The 17627-nt window shown below is 41.0% G+C and overlaps 1 protein-coding gene across 2 annotated transcripts in view; it reads right to left on the reverse strand.

Moving 5' to 3' along the window:
• Nucleotides 1-17179, reverse strand: part of LRFN2 (leucine rich repeat and fibronectin type III domain containing 2) — a 216786-nt gene extending 199607 nt beyond the window's left edge. The window contains exons 1-2 of one of the 2 annotated variants that reach the window (XM_030557298.1): nt 16754-17179; nt 6323-6394 (exon numbers count right to left, since the gene is read on the reverse strand). The gene's annotated coding sequence lies outside the window, so the exon portion shown is untranslated. The remainder of the gene's footprint in view (nt 1-6322; nt 6395-16753) is intronic. The other variant, XM_030557297.1, reaches the window with a different exon arrangement.
• Between the last annotated feature and the right edge of the window lie 448 nt (nt 17180-17627).

Consider the following 17627-nt stretch of genomic DNA (forward strand, 5'->3'; position numbering starts at 1 on the left):
TGTCAAGTACAATATGTAATGATGTTTTAAAGGGATTCAGATGATGGGGCTCCCACCACTTTCCTTTAGGCTATTCCACAGCCTAATAGACTTTGATCTGGGAAGGGTTTTCTTCTGATTTTCAGCTTAAAAATGTATCTTGCTGATTTTCACCACCTCCCCTTCCGCCTTAGAGACCGTGGAAGTTAGAAAAAAAAAACACTACTGGATGGTCAGACAGAGGTATAAGGTTGGGCTGGAAAGAATAAAATAGCAGCCCAAAACTCTATGATATTTGGGTTTCAGAACAGTGTGGGTTATTGTTTTAACATACTAGTTTCTTTCCTGTCCAGCTTGCTTTGGTCACAGCTTGTTTCACACAGGTAGTCTCTGAAAACTGATACTTCACTGAGTGTCACAGTATAGGAATATCAGGTGGGGAAAGTGAGACATAAAATGTATCACTAATACTAATCACAATATTCCAAAAGTGAAGTACTGGCATAGTCAGAGATGCACTACAAAGAGCATGAGGGTGGGGACAAGAAGAGTTGGCAATTGCCTACCCTTGGATGTCAGACCATCAAATAGCATTCCATACTGAAGAGGAAGATAGCTAAAAACCAACAGCTGCTCATAGACCTGAACAAGATCATTAGCACTACAGTCACTTAACTTTCTTTGGTGCCTGAATGCTCCATCTCTCTCCACTTTATGCTTTTTTCACCCTTCGCTCCCCTTGTCTGTAGTGAGCCCACTTGCTGTCTTTAGACTGAAGTTAAACAGCTGTGGCAAAATTCATTTAGGGAAAATGACACTCAAACCACCATTTTCTACCCCTCTCTCTGTGTGCGCGCTTTTTTACCATGCTCATCACCTTAGCACCCCATGCCAAATGATCTCTCCACTTCCCCGCCCAGGTTCATTCATATGTGGTGAGCAAGGAGTTACAGCAAACAATCTGATTTTCATCCAAATGCTGAAGGGAATCTGCAGTCACGAGCCAAAGCACATCTAGCACTCTGGAACTTTATTCAGAGATGCACCCAAAAGTCTAAATTCCTAATCAATGCTTATCTGAACTCTAAGCATCTTTGGCCAAATCCATTCCTGGTGTAACCCACTGATGTCAGTGGCATTGCACCAGAAATGAAATTTGACCCCCTTTTTGTCTGCAATACAGGCTACAGAGGGTCTTGAAAAAACTGGGGTGGAATCTCTTTTGCAAGATTTCTGGTACTGCTAGTTAGAAAAACTGGGAGTAGCCATTAGTGTACTGTTTGAGCATTTCCAGCTCTTATCTTGGCTGAATCCCACAGACAGATGCACATACACACACACAAAAATAGGATATTGATTAAAAAAAGGTAAAGATTATTAACACAACATGGTTTAATGGGTCTTATTTTATCTAAAACAGCTTGCTCATCACCATGTGTAATATTTTTTATAATATGACTGCACTGAGAGGATCAGTCTAAATAAAGCTATTTCATCCCCATTCTTCTGTATCACCTCATGAAATACTAATATATTGGCTTTGTTTGCATCAATCAGTGAATGACATTGCCCCCTAGTGATTGGCCCACAGAAACAAAGAAAGGATACTGTTGCTACTGATGGAACCCTGTGTTCTGGAAGTTGAGGGACAAGGATTTTAGCTGTGGTTCCCCACAAATGTGTACTATTTATATAGCATTGATATTTGTGGGCTGTAACTCATGACTGTTGCGGTAAATCTCAGACATTTGCACTACAGCATAGAGCCAAACTCTGCCAGTGCTTCATGAGCAGAGTTCCAGCTGACTTCATTGTGACTTCCTAGATGATCTGGTGGTTCCTTCTTGCCATAAAACTCTATGGCTATGTGGAGTGCTTATAGATTCAGGCCCAATGTGACTGAAATACAGCTCTTGGGGGTTAGAAATGGCAGGCACTGGGGGTCATTTCTAATTACCAGTTTGGAAAAAAGTGTGCCCTGATCATCCAAAGAAGCCCCAAGTTTGCCACCCTGAAACAAAAGCATCGAGTGTTAAGGTTCAGCCGTGAGAAGGAAGCATGGCTAAACCCAAACTTCTGTCAGGTGACCTAATTACCAGCTCCCCCATACATACGGTATGGGAAGGTACTTAACTTCTGGGCCTCCATTTCCCCACCCCTAAAATAGGAACAGTGATCTCATCCTCTCCCCCCACTCCCTCCCTCAAAAGGATAACTGAGGATTAATTCATTAATATTTGCTAAGCACTTTGAGAGCCTTGATTAGCAGATGTACTAGGAGCGTGAAGCGTTATTGCTGCAATATGGTACTGGTGTCATGTCTCAACATTAGTCTAGAAAAGCCCGGCATGCTAAGATGATTTTGGCTTGGGCAGTATAGTTTACAGCCCAAGTCATTGCTCTCCTTTTCCTTGGCTGAGAGTGATGAAATCACCTCTTTTGGTTAATAAAAAAAATGGTCCCTAGCACATTTAAAATGGGATTGCTTTGGGATTTATATTCCCATTTCAAGCGCAGGATAATGCGCACCATGCACCAGACAACCTTTTTAATACAGAGGCTGCTGAATTGCCATATGCAGTTCTTCCTGCACCTCAAGAATTTTCTACACCTGTCATCCCTTGTTTGCGTTTTCTGTATGTATCCATTCACACAGCGGCACCAACTGTTAAGCCTTGAATCTGGTCTTTGAAGTTCCTTGTTGATCATTCTCTCCACCTCAGTACTGCTAGATTTCAAAAGGCAGCACTCTCCAGGGGTTAGAAATGACCATCATCAGCCTCACTTACTTTGACAGATGGGACCCAAACTCACAGCTAGGGTATAAAGCTTTCATTACCATTTCCCCTCATACCAGCAGCCCTATGAGCCGTAAAGCAACCTCAGCAGTATTTTTACAACTTGGAGAACTGGTTAAACTTTATATCTCCTCTGTGCATAACCATCCACAGGGAACAGACTCACTAGGGCAAGATGAATAACAGAGGAAAAAAAATACACATTCAAAGAAAGAATGAATCTCTTTGTATGACTATGATATGCCCAAAACCAGCATGGAGACTGTTCAGATCATGGTTGAATTTCATCAGGAGTTCGGGGAAACGTTTTGGCTTCATTAGATTATTAGTAGTGCTGTTCCAAAATAGAATTTCAATCCTGTGGGATATTCCAGTATTTCAACATTTGTTCCAAAACTGAAATAGTGAAAATCATCAAAGAACATAAATTGAAGAACATTTAAATATGGAAACATTTTTCAGTCAAAACAAAAAAAACCCATTGTTTCAAACTTTTCCAATTAAAAAAAAAAAAGTTAGGTATAATTGGCACTCTTAAAAAGACACACACACACACACACACAAAACCACCACCCTACTTCATCAGGAAAATTATTTGGTTGAAAAAATGTTTTACCAGCTCCATTAGGTAGTTATGTCCATCCAAATGCCAGCACACAATAGTTCCTTATAATACATTCTATTTATTTCTATACACCTCTTCATTAATATCCAAGCACCTTACAGACATTGACATGTTAATTCTTTACCTCACTGTAGTGTTGTAAGAATTATTATCCCCAGTTACAGATGGGAAAATCGAGACACACAGCAATTAAGCAACTTGCCCAAAGCTACACAGGAAGCATTTTGCAACACCAGAATGTGAACCCAGGTGTGGTGTTTCAGGAAACCCAGACAAATGCCTTAGCCACAAAACCATCCTTATCTCTCAAGTGTTTTGTCCACCTGAAAATATCCCACAAGATTATTCCACAGTCTAACAGATCTCACTGTTAAGATACATATCCTGATGTACAGCCCTTTACTTAATGTTTAATACCAGTCAAAGCCATTGAACTCAATCAATATTTATTATTAATTTAGCCTTTACTGTATTTGTATAGCAAAATGATTAGTGATTCTATTCTGATTCAGTCATACATAACTGGTCATAATTATTTCTCAAATAGTTTAGAGAGAATTTTCAGCATGATTCAAACATGGGGTAATGGTATGGACAACCTTTGTTAAATGTTTTGAGAGCTACTAATGAAAAGTGTTATACAAGAGCTGGGTATTAATATCACTAGTCATGATTTGCTTTTCATTGTATGGAGTGATTGGTCACCTAAGTCAGAAGGTATATTGTTTCCGCTTCCTGACTGGATGGTTGACGCCTCTGAAAAAGGGAAAAAAAAAAAATACAAAAACAAGGAAGTGATCGGCCAAAAATCACTGGGAACGAGTTCTTAAAGCTTTTAGGATTCACAAATATTTTTTGTGAATGGAGTTCAGTCATCTGGATGAAAAAACAAGATAAGGCTATGAATCATAGTGAAACAAACATGCTGCTTTTATTCACAAAATTACTAATGAATTTTTGTTTATTTGTAGGGCTGTTGATTAATCGCAGTTAATTCACGCAATTAACTCAAAAAAATCACTATTACATTAATCACGATTAATCGCAGTTTTAATCGCACTGTTAAACAATACCAAATGAAATTTATTAAATATTTTTGGATATTTTTCTACATTTCCAAATATATAATGATCTCAATTACAACACAGAATACAAAGTGTAAAGTGCTCACTTTATATTATTTTTATTACAAATGTTTGCACTGTAAAATGATAAGAAATTAGTTTTCAATTCATCTCATACAAATACTGTAGTGCAATCTCTATTGTGAAAGTACAATTAACAAATGTCGATTTTGTTATATAACTGCTCTGAAAAAAATTTAAAACTTTAGAGCCTACAAGTCCACTCAGTCCTACTTCCTGTTCAGCCAATTGCTAAGACAAACAAATTTGTTTACATTTACAAGAGATAATGCTGCCCACTTCTTTATTACAATGTCACCTAAAATCCAGATGCTTACATGCCAGATACCCTAAACATCCATATGCCCCTTCATGCTTCAGCCACCATTCCAGAGCACATGCTTCCATGCTGATGATGCTCGTTAAAAAAATAATGCATTAAACTTGTGACTGAACTCCTTGCGGGAGAATTGTATGTCCTCTACTGTTTTACCCACATTCTGCCATATATTTCATGTTATAGCAGTCTTGGATGATGACCCAGCATATGTTGTTCATTTTAAGAACACTTTCACTGCCAATTTGACAAAACATAAAAGGTACCTATGAGGCTTCTAAAGGTAGCTACAGCACTTGACCCAAGGTTTAAGAATCTGAAGTGCCTTCCAAAATCTGAGAGGGATGAGGTGTGGAACATGCTGTCATAAGTCTTTAAAGAGCCACACTCAGATTTGGAAACTACAGAACCTGAACCACCAAAAATAAAAAATAAAATAAATTAACCGTCTGCTGGTAGCATCTGATTCAGATGATTAAAATGAACATAAAACAACAAGGAGTCTGGTGGCACCTTAAAGACTAAACAGATTTATTTGGGCATAAGCTTTCATGGGGGGAAAAAAAAGAAAAAAACTCACTTCTTCACTCTTTGTTGTTTTTGTGGATATAGACTAACACGGCTACCCCCTGATACTTAAAATGAACATGGGTTGATCTGCACTGCTTTGGATCATTATCAAGTAGAACCCGTCATCAGAGTGGATGTATGTCCTCTAGAATGGTGCTTGACACATGAATGGGAATACATCAGATGACATTGTAAACAAGAAATGGGCAGTATTATCTCCTGCAAACATAAACAAACATTTGTCTGAGTGATTGGCTGAACAAGAAGTAGGACTGAGTGGACTTGTAGGCACTAAAGTTTTACAGTGTTTTATTTTTGAATGCAGTTATTTTTTGTACATAATTCTGAATTTGTAAGTTCAACTTTCATGTTAAAGAGATTGCACTACAGTACTTGTATTACTATTTTTAATTCACCTATCTTATTTTTACAGTGCAAATATTTCAAATAAAAAATATAAAGAGAGCACCAAATACTTTGTATTCTGTGTTGTAGTTGAAATCAATATATTTGAAAATGGAGAAAAACATCCAAAAATATTTATATAAATGGTATTCTATTATTGTTTAACAGGGTAATTAACTGCACAATTAATCGTGATCAATTTTTTTAAAATCACTTGGCAGTCCTATTTATTTGTTCTAATATGGGCCTGATCCAAAGGAAAAACTTCCATTGACTTCAGTGGGATTTAGATCAGGTCTTATATGACCAGCAGTAAAAAATTTTACACTTTCACCCTAGTTGTACCACCTTTGGTCTGTGCTAAACAAGTAGTTGTATTTTTGCTGTTCACAGACTTCAAATACTTATATGTAACTTTTGTCTCTCCCAGCTTAACCAATACATCAACAGTGATGCTAATATGACTTTGCAGCTTGATACTTACTATACATGCACTCGTGTTTGTTTTCGCGTTAGATGGTTATCACATCAGGAGTGCTGCTGAGTCCAAAGAACCCTGTGAAGAAAAGGTGAACAATTCTCTCTTGCTCCAACTGAGAATATGGCAACACTCAGACACCAGAAGCATACCCCTAGAATATTGATATAGGTGCTGGAACTAGGGGTGCTGCAGCACCCTCTGTCTTAAAGTGGTTTCCATTATACACAGAGTTTACAGTTTGGTTCAATGGCTCTCAGCACCCCTACTATACAAATTGTTCCAGCGCCCCTGTATATTGATATATTATTATGCAGTTAAGGAATGTTAAACATGTTTCATTTAAAAAAAATGAAAGTGCGTGATTACAGTCAGAGAAGTGATTCGGAAGGGGTGTTGTGTGATGCTGTATTTACTCTTCCAGAGCAGCTCTCCCCTTCTCCCCCCCATTTCTTGGCTTGACTAGATTGCATACACCAAATAAATAAAAGCAGCACTCAATTTAAAAGTCAAAAGCTATTTTACCAAACTGCCAGTTCTGCAAACTCAGAATCTAGAAGATAAGATGACAAAAAAAATAAATAAATTCTGCAAACAAAACAGTGCAACTTTGGACTTCCACACTTAGGAGTCCCTTCTGGAAGCAATGTAACTCAGGAAAGAGATTCTGGAGATGATTCTAAGTTTCCAGGATTTTTAATTTGCTGCAGAAACATGGCAATCAAACAGCTTTTTAAGGCCACAAGTTCACTGTTCCCTAAGCAGGCAATGCAAGTCATGTTTGGGAAGAACAGCTTGGCAGAAGAGTTCACTGGTTTTTAATATTACAGGTCAATAAAAGCAGATAGGCAGACCTACTACACATACTAAAATTGGGTTTTTTAAAGAATAAGCCTCATGATTTATATAACAACTTATGAAATAACTTCATTTTTAGACCAGCAACATGCCCATTGCAGTCCTATGGTAGTGCAGCATATGGCATTAAGAAAGCAATGAAAAAATATTTTCCCCAAAGTTAGATTAAAAGCATCAATTAAAATCTCAGTCCATAAGGGCAAGAGAAATAGTGAGGTCTAGACAAAAGTGGACTGGAACTCAGGAGATCTGAATTCTGTTCTCAGCTCTGCCACCAACCCAGCTCAGGCTGAATCTCTAATGGTGTTTATACAGTGCCTAGCACAATTGCCACCCCCTCCACCCCAGTATCAGCTAGACCGCTAAAGGTGCAAACTGCAATACAAAAAATCATCATGTTACACTACCAGAATGTGTCATGTGATAGGATCTGACCACTGAGCACCATTGGGATGACTGCAGCAGACATTTTGACTAGGGTGACAATGGTTTGGGGGTTATTTATTTAAGTCTTAGAATTGAGCTAGTAATTGTTATCTTAGCTGTTTCATTTTGCAGTAGGGAACTGAGGGAGGGTAAAATTGACCATTGTGCAGAAAGCCATAACGAGGCCTATGCACCACTTTAGCTCTGTTTTCTACCTGTCCTGTGCCTTCAACTCATGCTGGCCCTCTGCACTGTTGTGAATTTCATCCTTTTGAGATCCTGGGATATTAGTGGAAGGGCATCGTATGGCAGTTCCATGGTCAGACTCATAGGTCCTTGTTATGCCATTTGCGGAATTAGACAGGAGAAGGATTATCTGTATATATTTTTAAAAGTGCAGTGTGCACATATTCAAGGTATTTGATTGCTAGCACTTATAAGACTATCAATGCCACTCCGTTAGGAAAAGCATAGACACAAGATACTGTATATAGATGGGCCTCATGTTTAACCTGACAATAGGGTTCCAGGTTTTACTGGGATTGAGGGGTTGTTTTATTTAAATCATTATTAACTGGGGACTAATCTGAGTCCTGATGATAAAAACCCTTTATGTTCAGAGAAGGGAAAATAAATAAATAAGCCCATTTGTTCCACTTACTGATTAAGAAAGGTGAAGGAAAGATGGAAAGGCTGGAAATAAAAGAGAGCACACAAAGGGCTCGAATACATTTGTCATATTTGTAAACAAACTCAAACCCTTAGAAGTGACAAATAAAACAACCCACAACAGCTCAGGCAGGGATGGGCTACACACAAAACAGTGCACTTGAAAAAAAGTGAGGTCCTAAACCCTTTTTTATTTTCAGGGCTGGCTCGAGGTTTTTTGCTGCGCCAAGCAAAAAAATTTTTGGCTGCCCCCATCCCAGCCCTGGGCTCTCGCCACCCGCCACCCCAGCCCTGGGCTTCCCCCTTTCCCCCCCCCCACCAGTGCCCCCCCACCCACACACACCCTGCTGCCCTAGCCCTGGGCTCTGCCCCCCTCCCCCCTGCACCCTCCTTCCACCACAGCCTTGGGTCACTGGTAACTTGCTCCCAGGGCAGGTCATTCAGCAGGAATTTTGGATGTGCAAGAACACAGACAGGATTGGTTCCCATATGGTTACAGAACTGCAGTGAAGTGGAACAATTTTCAGCTTGTGTGATTGGAGGATATCTGGATGATATTATAAGACTGTCCTCCATAAATGAGGAAAAGTTGAGGTGCCTTTATTATGCTTTTGTTCCACTCTTTGTTTCTATGGGGAATTTGCCAATGCAATATCACTGTCTTCCTTTTAAACAAATAAAACTTAGGAAAAAAAAGGCCATGGCTGTTGAAAAAGCAATTCCAGTCCTAAAAACCACTGGGATGCATTTCTTGCTCAATTTTATCCTACTTTTTCTACAGCAAATTACAGTGGATCAGTATATTTGATTTGGGAGAAATGAAGTAACAGTTACTCAAACTGAGGGTATGGCTACACTTGAAATTTCAGAGCGCTGCTGCGGCGGCGCTTTGAAGTGTGAGTGGGTCAGAGCACCAGCGCTGGGAGAGAGCTCTCCCAGCGCTGCATGTAAACCACATCCCTTACGGGTGTAGATTGCAGCACTGATTACACTGAGGCTTTACAGCGCTGTATCTTGCAGTGCTCAGGCAGGTGTTTTTTCACACCCCTGAGCGCGAAAGTTGCAGCGCTGTAAAGTGCCAGTGTAGCCAAACTCTGAGCTTGAGCACTCTTGAATTTTGAGGTGTTCAAATCAGGAAGGCAGGTGCTAGATTCGCTTTCTGAATATTAGCTAAATCTGGAAAGGAAAAGTCAATTTCTGCTTCCATGACTCAGAAGTGGAAATCCTCCTACATGCCTGGTACTGTATCTAAAGCCGCCCAGGTCCAGTAGAGCCTCCTCTCCCTTACTTTTCCATTTTAAATTCTAGTGGGATCCACATACCTCCCTTGCTAGGCTTCAGACAGAGAGGGGCACTGTCCATTTAGTCCACCCAATTCCTTCTTTGGGGGCTGCAAGGTGAGCCTGGGGATGTCTTCTGAAGGGGATATCTGGGCCAAAGCCTTTTACTCCTTAGGCACACTTGTTCCCCATTCACAGTGCCACCCCACCCTAGCAGTGAGCTCTCCATTCATTGCAAGCTGCAGCATGAGGTTTTAGCTACCACACTCCCTCCCCCTCCCTTTCCTGTTGATGGGGCCAAGGGAATGCTGGGAAATATAGTTCTTTCCCTGATCCAGGGCTGGCTCTATAGGCAGGGAGCTAACCAAGGAACTACAGCTCCCAGGATGGATCTCTGCCAGCTGCTGCCCCTGCAAATGGGCTGCCCCAAGTAGCTGCTTGCTTTGCTGGTGCCTAGAGTAGCCCCTGTTTATTTTAGCCAGGTGTTCAGACTAAGGTGATAAGGGCCATATAACTAACTTTCTTCCCCCAACCTATGAAAATTTCCTTCTTGGTCCCTCCCCCAATCCCTTTCACATCTCTAACCTGTGACTGATCCTCCTGCTTTTCTGACCAGCTACCAATCTGGTCTTCTCTTCACCAGAGCATTAATGTTGTCCCAGCTCCACTGTGCCTACTGGCCCATTCGTAGATCATTACAAAGGTCATGTATCTCCTGAGACATACTAGCACCTTCAACTCCCACTGACTTGAAGGCAATCAACACCTTGCAGGATGGGATCCAAGAGATTACAGAGCACAGGTGTAATCTGGTCTTGGGGGTGGGGGGAAGAGAGGAGGAATCACCTCTGAGAGAGCACCATGTCCCCATTCTGCAGTAGCTGAAGCTTCTGAGTGGTCATCAGGCTCATCCTGAAGATGGAACACTGGAGTAATCTAACCTAAAGGTGAGACACAACAGATCTGACTGCTGTGGCAAGGCCCCCCACATTCAAAAGAAAAGGTTGCATTGTTCCTGACAAGTCTAGATGATCACAAGTGCTCGTGGTTCCTGCTGCTACTTGGTCATGTGAGATTATAAAATACCTACATACATCACAGTGGTTTTCCCTTGAGCACTGAAATTTTTGGAACAATAAGTGAAGGATATTTGGGTCAGAGGGAGCCTGCAAAACCCAACTATTCTAAGGAGGATTTCACTTCCACAAGAGATGCTGGATTTTTTTTTCAACTGAACACTTCTTGCACAGGTAAGTCACCTGACCTGACTGGCGGGAGAAAGTGCAGGCCAAACTTTCAGAGCAAGGAATCAATGTTGTACTGTAATTTAAAAACCAATATACAGTAAATATCAGGCAGCAGCAATGTTCACTTATATCTGAGTTAACTCAAACAAAATGCCAGTCAGCAATCAGTTTAGGAAACTGATCAAATTGTCTCCACCCAAGTAACTTATGCTCTGTCAATATGTTTTTTTTCCTGTGTGTCTTTTTGATACATGGTGTTTAAAGTATAGAATGTGCAGAACTGTCTGATCATCAGGCATATAAATGTACTCCCAGTAATATGCATGGAGGGAATGGGATCAAATGTTTATTGAAATGATTGGGAAGGATCTGTTTTTTTTAATTTCTGAGGAGGCAGATGTTTGTTATGGGTTGTTTTCAAACCAGATAGAGCACATTGAAAGAACCATGACACAGGATTTCTCACAGTTTCTCCGTTTGCCACTTAATTCCTCCTTGTTTTCATTCAGCGCCAGAAGGTCTTTTACTGGATCCCTTATTAAAATCTCCATGTTGACAGCTAAAATCACTTATGGTGCAATGAGTATCTCCTCCCCAACACACGCAGATGCCATCCACTCACTTATACCAGAGCCCACCTCTTTCTTGACCACAGATGATTATGTTTGAAGTTATCACCCTATTTCCCTTTCCTCATTCCCATCAGCAGGCAGCCACAAAGGAAGGATTGTTATTTCTGCTTGGTATGTTGTTTACTTAATCTCATCTGATGCATGGCTAGAGAACAGCTACGGAATTTTCATATCTGATGCCATTTTGGACTCTCCCCCATCAGAGGTGATGAATGCAAGTTATGATACAAGGAGTGAAAGATCACTTTCTCACCTACTTCCTATACTTCCTACTTCCTATAGCCTGGCCATTTCTCAGATGGCTACTTCTCCAATACCGCTCACACCAGTCCACATGTGTGATCTTATTGCTGCTTTTAGAAGTTTATCGTTTACTCAACAGTGTGAAAATCAAAAGGACTCAGACCTAAGTTCTTTAGAATCATCCAAATGAAGCATTGCAGGATTTCATCACAGCTTTGTACATAAAGGGACCATGTTCATCTCTGATATAACTCCACTGATTTCAAGGGAAAGATTTGGCCCAATATTATCCTTCAATGAGCTTTCACATACTTTTTTTTTTTAAGTGGCTTTTCAGAACAACCCAAAACAACTAAAATGCAGAAGCAGCTCTTAGTCATCATTTACTTTAAGACAGACCTCATCCTTAATCCTGCTTTTCCTTCTTGTTAGACACTATATTGACATGGCCTGGGATGCACCGGTCCAGCCTCTTATGTTGTAACCAATCAGAATCCAAGCCTTTGGATTTGACTGCTATTCCAGCGTCTCTCTCCTTATCTTACCCCTGCCCATCACAGCTACTGTGATATCACAACACCTGCCGGTAGGATTAGAGGCCAGCTCAGAGGAGTCATGCCCAGACGCCTTTTAAACAACATATTATAGACCTTATTGTACCCATAATTACCACATTTCAGAATCCCAGCATCCATACCAGCTACCCCTTTAGCAGGCCTATTGGCTCTTAGCAGGCACATCCAGTTACACCATAAGCTTTTGTGACCTGAAGCAAGAATTCTGAAGGAAGACTTCCAGAGACACTGACACCTCACAGAAAACTTTGGCAAGACAATTCTGCTTTAAATGCCTGATCCTGTGTCGTGTCAAGCATCCTCACTCACCTCCTTCTAAAGTCAATGGCAGCAGACTGAGCATTGTATCAGACTCTTTTCTGTAGATCTCTTCTCTTCTGTTTTTAGTAGACATTTTGTATGGGGAGATGCTGTTTGGTTGGCACAGGTTCATTTGTTGCAACTACTACCTGACCTGAAGACAAAACCCTCTGTTTCTGATAGTTTGTTGCAGTGGCGATGAAAGTGTTGTCATAAACATTCAGGTGGGAAATAAGGCAGCAGGAAGAGATTGGATTCCAAAGTAGTGTTTTTAAAATCCCATTTCCATGCAGACAGAGAGGGGAAAAAAAGAAAGATGCGCCTGGAGAAGTAAAGATGTCTCTAAAGGACATATTTTTCAGTTTTCTGTGCAGCCTCATTGTGAGCCTTTTAATGACATGTTTACATCTGCTAGTTTCACACAGGGCTCTGGCAGCCTCCCAGACAGAAGGTAATTTGGGTTATTAGAATCAGAAGAACCTACTACAATCCCCCTCCACCCAGTGTGGAGGCGGGCTATATGGGAAAGTGACAGCTGGTGCCAGAATAAGTGTTTTGTCACACTGAAGTTGACATGATTTTTGTTTTTTTAATTATTATTATTACAGCCCTGTGCTGGTAGCCCACCCTGTTTCAGAGGAAGCTAGCATTGTACAGTAAAAGTGGATCAGCACCTTGTCATGATTTATATATCTGGGCCATGAAGATATAAATCCAGACATTTTAGTGGGAAACTTGGTCATGAATCATAGGACTGGAAGGGGCCTCAAGAGGTCATGTAGTCCAGTCCGCTGCACTCATGGCAGGACTAAGTATTATCTGACCATCCCTGACAGGTGGTTGGAGGTTTTCCAAGAGCAGGTTAGACAATGGAGGAGATTCCACAAGCTCCCTGGGCCATTTATTCCAGTGCTTATTCCAGTTAGGAAGTTTTTCCTAATGCCCAACCTTAATCGCCCTTGATACAATTTAAGCCCATTGCTTCTTGTCCTATTCTCAGAGGTTAAGGAGAACAATTTTCTCCCTCCTCCTCACAAACTTTCATGAACTTGAAAACTGTTATGTCCCCTCTGTCTTCTCTTTTCCAGACTAAACATCCCCATTTTTTTTCCCAATCTTCCTTCATAGGTCACATTTTCTAGACCTTTTAAATCATTTTTGTTGCTCTTCTCTGGACTTTTTCCAATTTCCCCACATCTTTCTTGAAAGGTGGTGCCCAGAACTGAACACAATACTCCAGTCGAGTTTAAATGATAAGTCAAACCTTAGAAGGCTCAGGGAAAAGGTAATGGGATACAGTAATCGGCCCATTGGTTTTAGGTCACTGATTCAAGTTGATAGGCATGGCTAGAAGTTATTTGGTGGCCTTCATGAGAGGTGTTGTTGCTTCTCAGTCTAGCTCCTAATGGACAGGTGTCCACAACACATTAAAAAAACCCAACCCTACTGAAACTAACCTAAGTGAGTGATATCCTTGGAGTCTCAGTAGAGATCCCAAAATGTGGGCTGAATAAGGAATGAATCATCTTTCTAACCCTCTATGTGATCTTTGTAGGTCAGGTCTGACATAGTAAGGGAGGAAATTGCACTGCCATTGCCCATATTGTACCTTTTGGGTCAATAAATGGCAGAATTTAGTCTCCAGGGCTGTCGATCTGGTACTTTTCTCAACCTTAATTCACTTTAAAAATATATTTAAAAAATACCCACCTACGCCTATTAAAACTTGATTATTCGAGTCAGCTTCTCCACACACGGAGGCATATGGTCTTTGTATAAATACAAAATCCATTGTGAAGCACATCATCTTTTTTGGCACACTCCCCAAAATGGACCTGCCCCTGCAGCATTTCAAACTTCAGCCAGACAGACAGACGGCTCTTTGCAAAAGGACAGAACGACATGATTTATAAGGAATTGTCAAAGAGTTGTCAGCTCTGATCCCATCTCTGAAGAGCAGGGAAAACAGACGCTGCTGCAGCAATGCTAAGTGCGTTGTTTATATTTCCCATATGGGGGAAACTAAATCCATATTTGAATTTAAACAAGAATCACTAACGCTCTGAACAGTGGGAGAGGGTGAGGGCAAAGCAGCCAATAGTGGCTTGGAGGGTTGACTCTGTTGCTCTCTGCACCAGATACATTGGCATATTAAGCAGCACAAACTGTACAGCATTAAGATGCAACAGAAAATAGTTGCATCTAGAGAGGAGAGAACAACACAGCGTACGTGAGCAAGAATCTGCATAGTCTGTATTATAGAATTCATCTGAAGCTTTTTATATTAAGCCAGCCTACAGAGATTCCTCCCCCACTTCCACCCCTCAGCTCCACCACCATTGCAATACTTTTCTTCCCAAAAACTGCTGGCTAATTTGGATGAGATCTGGAGTCTCCTTTACTTTACACAATTGTGATGAAGCTGGCTAAAAACAGAGTGTGTCAAATGGCACAGACCACATACGTGGCAATTTGTAAGCACTGCAAACTAATCACCCAAACAGTGATAATAGTGAAACTATCAGAGGAGTAGCCGTGTTAGTCTGGATCTGTAAAAGCAGCAAAGAATCCTGTGGCACCTTATAGACTAAGATGTTTGGAGCATGAGCTTTCGTGGGTGAATACCCACTTCGTCAGATGCATCTGACGAAGTGGGTATTCACCCACGAAAGCTCATGCTCCAAAACGTCTGTTAGTCTATAAGGTGCCACAGGATTCTTTGCTGCTTTTACAGTGAAACTATAACAAGCCTGAGACACAATGAGAGTAAGAGTAATTACCAGCCTCTCCCTCCTTCACCGTCCCCTCAAGTCTTCATTATAGTGTTCTCTCCAGCGGAGACCGTTCTATGCAAAGTCAACACCTACTGCACAGAGGTATTTGAAATGACATGGTTTCCCCCTAGGGATAGGAAATAACTGTGGTAATTGTGTGGTACCTGCTGGCAAGTGTTGACTTTGCAGTGGTGACTACAAAGAATTGACTTTATAATACAGTAGACTAATCAATGCATTTGTTTGGAACTGCACCAAATTTTAAGCTACTAATATCATGTCTTCCAGAGCTTGTTTCTTCTTTGAGTATAGTGCAAAGTTACCTTCTCTATTAATATCCGCAATAAAGTATGGAAAATAACTCCACCGGTCCTGGTGTCTCCATGGCACCTCCCTAGAAAAGGGGTGAGATGAGCCCCTGCCCAAAGTGATGCTTGCTGCAAAACCAATGTTCTTTGTTTTGGGTGTGGATTAGTTGAGATTGTCACTGAGTTCCAGAATGCTACAGTATACTAGCTGCCCAGTTCACATTTAGAAAAGAGAAAAAAGTATTTCAGTGTGTCCAGTCATTCTATTTGAACTTGCCGGCTACATGGCTGATCTCCACTTTTTTGTTTTTAAATTCTAGCAAGACAGTTTGTTGTGCAGGTATTACATACATGTGTGCTTGATATTACTCCACCATATCACTTACATGCCCTCACCCCCCAAATGCCCAGCTTATCAGATATTTGACTCCCTGCAAGAACTGGCAACATCGGACCGACATGACATGGTATACACCTGCCAAAGTACCCATCCCCCACCTGTCCACCTTGCCACTCTTGGAAGCCCGGCAACAGCAGCATCGCCCTTACCACCAACCATCGTGAGACAAGACACTGATGAACCTGGTTCCAGCTTCCCTCTTCCGCCCCTCCTCTTCTCCCCCATCTGTTCCTTTACCTTCCATTTCTTCCTGTGTCATCTGCCAAGGTCTCTGTTCTTGTACTATATGTTTTTATACGCAGAGTTGATCTGTCCAGCAAAGTTCTTCCTTAGCTTTACAGGATTTATTATTCCTCCAGGAAGCGTAAGTGAGTCACATCTTACTCTATTTTTCAGTTTTGCCTCTAATCCAAACCAAATTATTCTTCTTCCCTCCAAACCCCTTTCAATCTGATCACATTGGTGATTTTTTTTAAAAAAAATTGCCATCAACACTAAAAAAAAATTCCTTTGAACTCCTTTTCATAGGGAGAGGGAAGCAGAAACCAAACTAAGGTTCATTTTGCCACAGAAACATTATCTAGGCTAAACAATAAAGTTATACATTTATCTAATGCCTTTAAAATCCATCACAAAAGGGTTCCCTAACATCGAAGAGGTGAGTACGTCTATAAAAAGATATGAAATGTGTATCTATATAGATGTATAAACAAACTAGCACTTACCTTTGAAAGGTAACATTTATCCCTGGTTCACAATAATTTCAGACAGGCACTTAGACCCTCTTTCTATGCCACGCATCGTTTTTCAAAAGGAGATAATATCAGACAAAATCCTAGGTTGATCTCCAGCTTCCCAAATCGCAGACTAACATTGCTGGCAGATGGAAGCTGATTTAGTGAAGTCCAAGTGAGTGAATCCCTGAGACTCCTTATTCAGTAAAATCCAAAGCACACTTACGCACACACCAAAAAAAAAAAATAGTGAATAACTTGCTCTTTTTCTTGCTTGATTTAAAAACCCCAGTCTTGGAAGGCTAAGCAGCCTGCAGGCTTTTCAAAGATTTTGATCCCAGTGCATCCAGAAGTACCACATGTATTTTGGCATTGCAAGTCTTCACATTCATATTAGCAAGCTCATCGTGTGTGTGTGTGTGTGTGTGTGTGTGTGTGTGTGTGTGTGTGTGTGTGTGTGTGTGTGTGTGTAGGCAGTGGGATGGGGGGATGACGACGCGGACAGGGGTGAGCGAGAGGGATACACATACATGCAGAGCTGGAAAACGGAAAAAAAGCAAACTGGAGTGATCTCTCAAAGTGCTCTAGATGGCAGAGCCTGCACAGCTTGTAAAACAAGCAGTGTGTGTGTGTGGGGGGGGGGGGAAATCCACACACACCACCCTAGCAAGCCGCTCCAGGAATAATTCTTATTTCTTCTGCTGATACAACATACAGCAAGCGCTTTATGCTGCATAGGAACCCTGGCAGACAAGTCAATATGCTCTCACCACTTCTGAAATAACAAAACGTCCAACGGGAGGGGAAAAAAAAGGGGAAAAATAGATGCTAAAAATAAAGGTACTCAAAAATAAGTGTCTTAGAT

The sequence above is a fragment of the Gopherus evgoodei genome, chromosome 3, assembly GCF_007399415.2.
Source record: "Gopherus evgoodei ecotype Sinaloan lineage chromosome 3, rGopEvg1_v1.p, whole genome shotgun sequence".
NCBI classification, from domain to species: domain Eukaryota; kingdom Metazoa; phylum Chordata; order Testudines; family Testudinidae; genus Gopherus; species Gopherus evgoodei.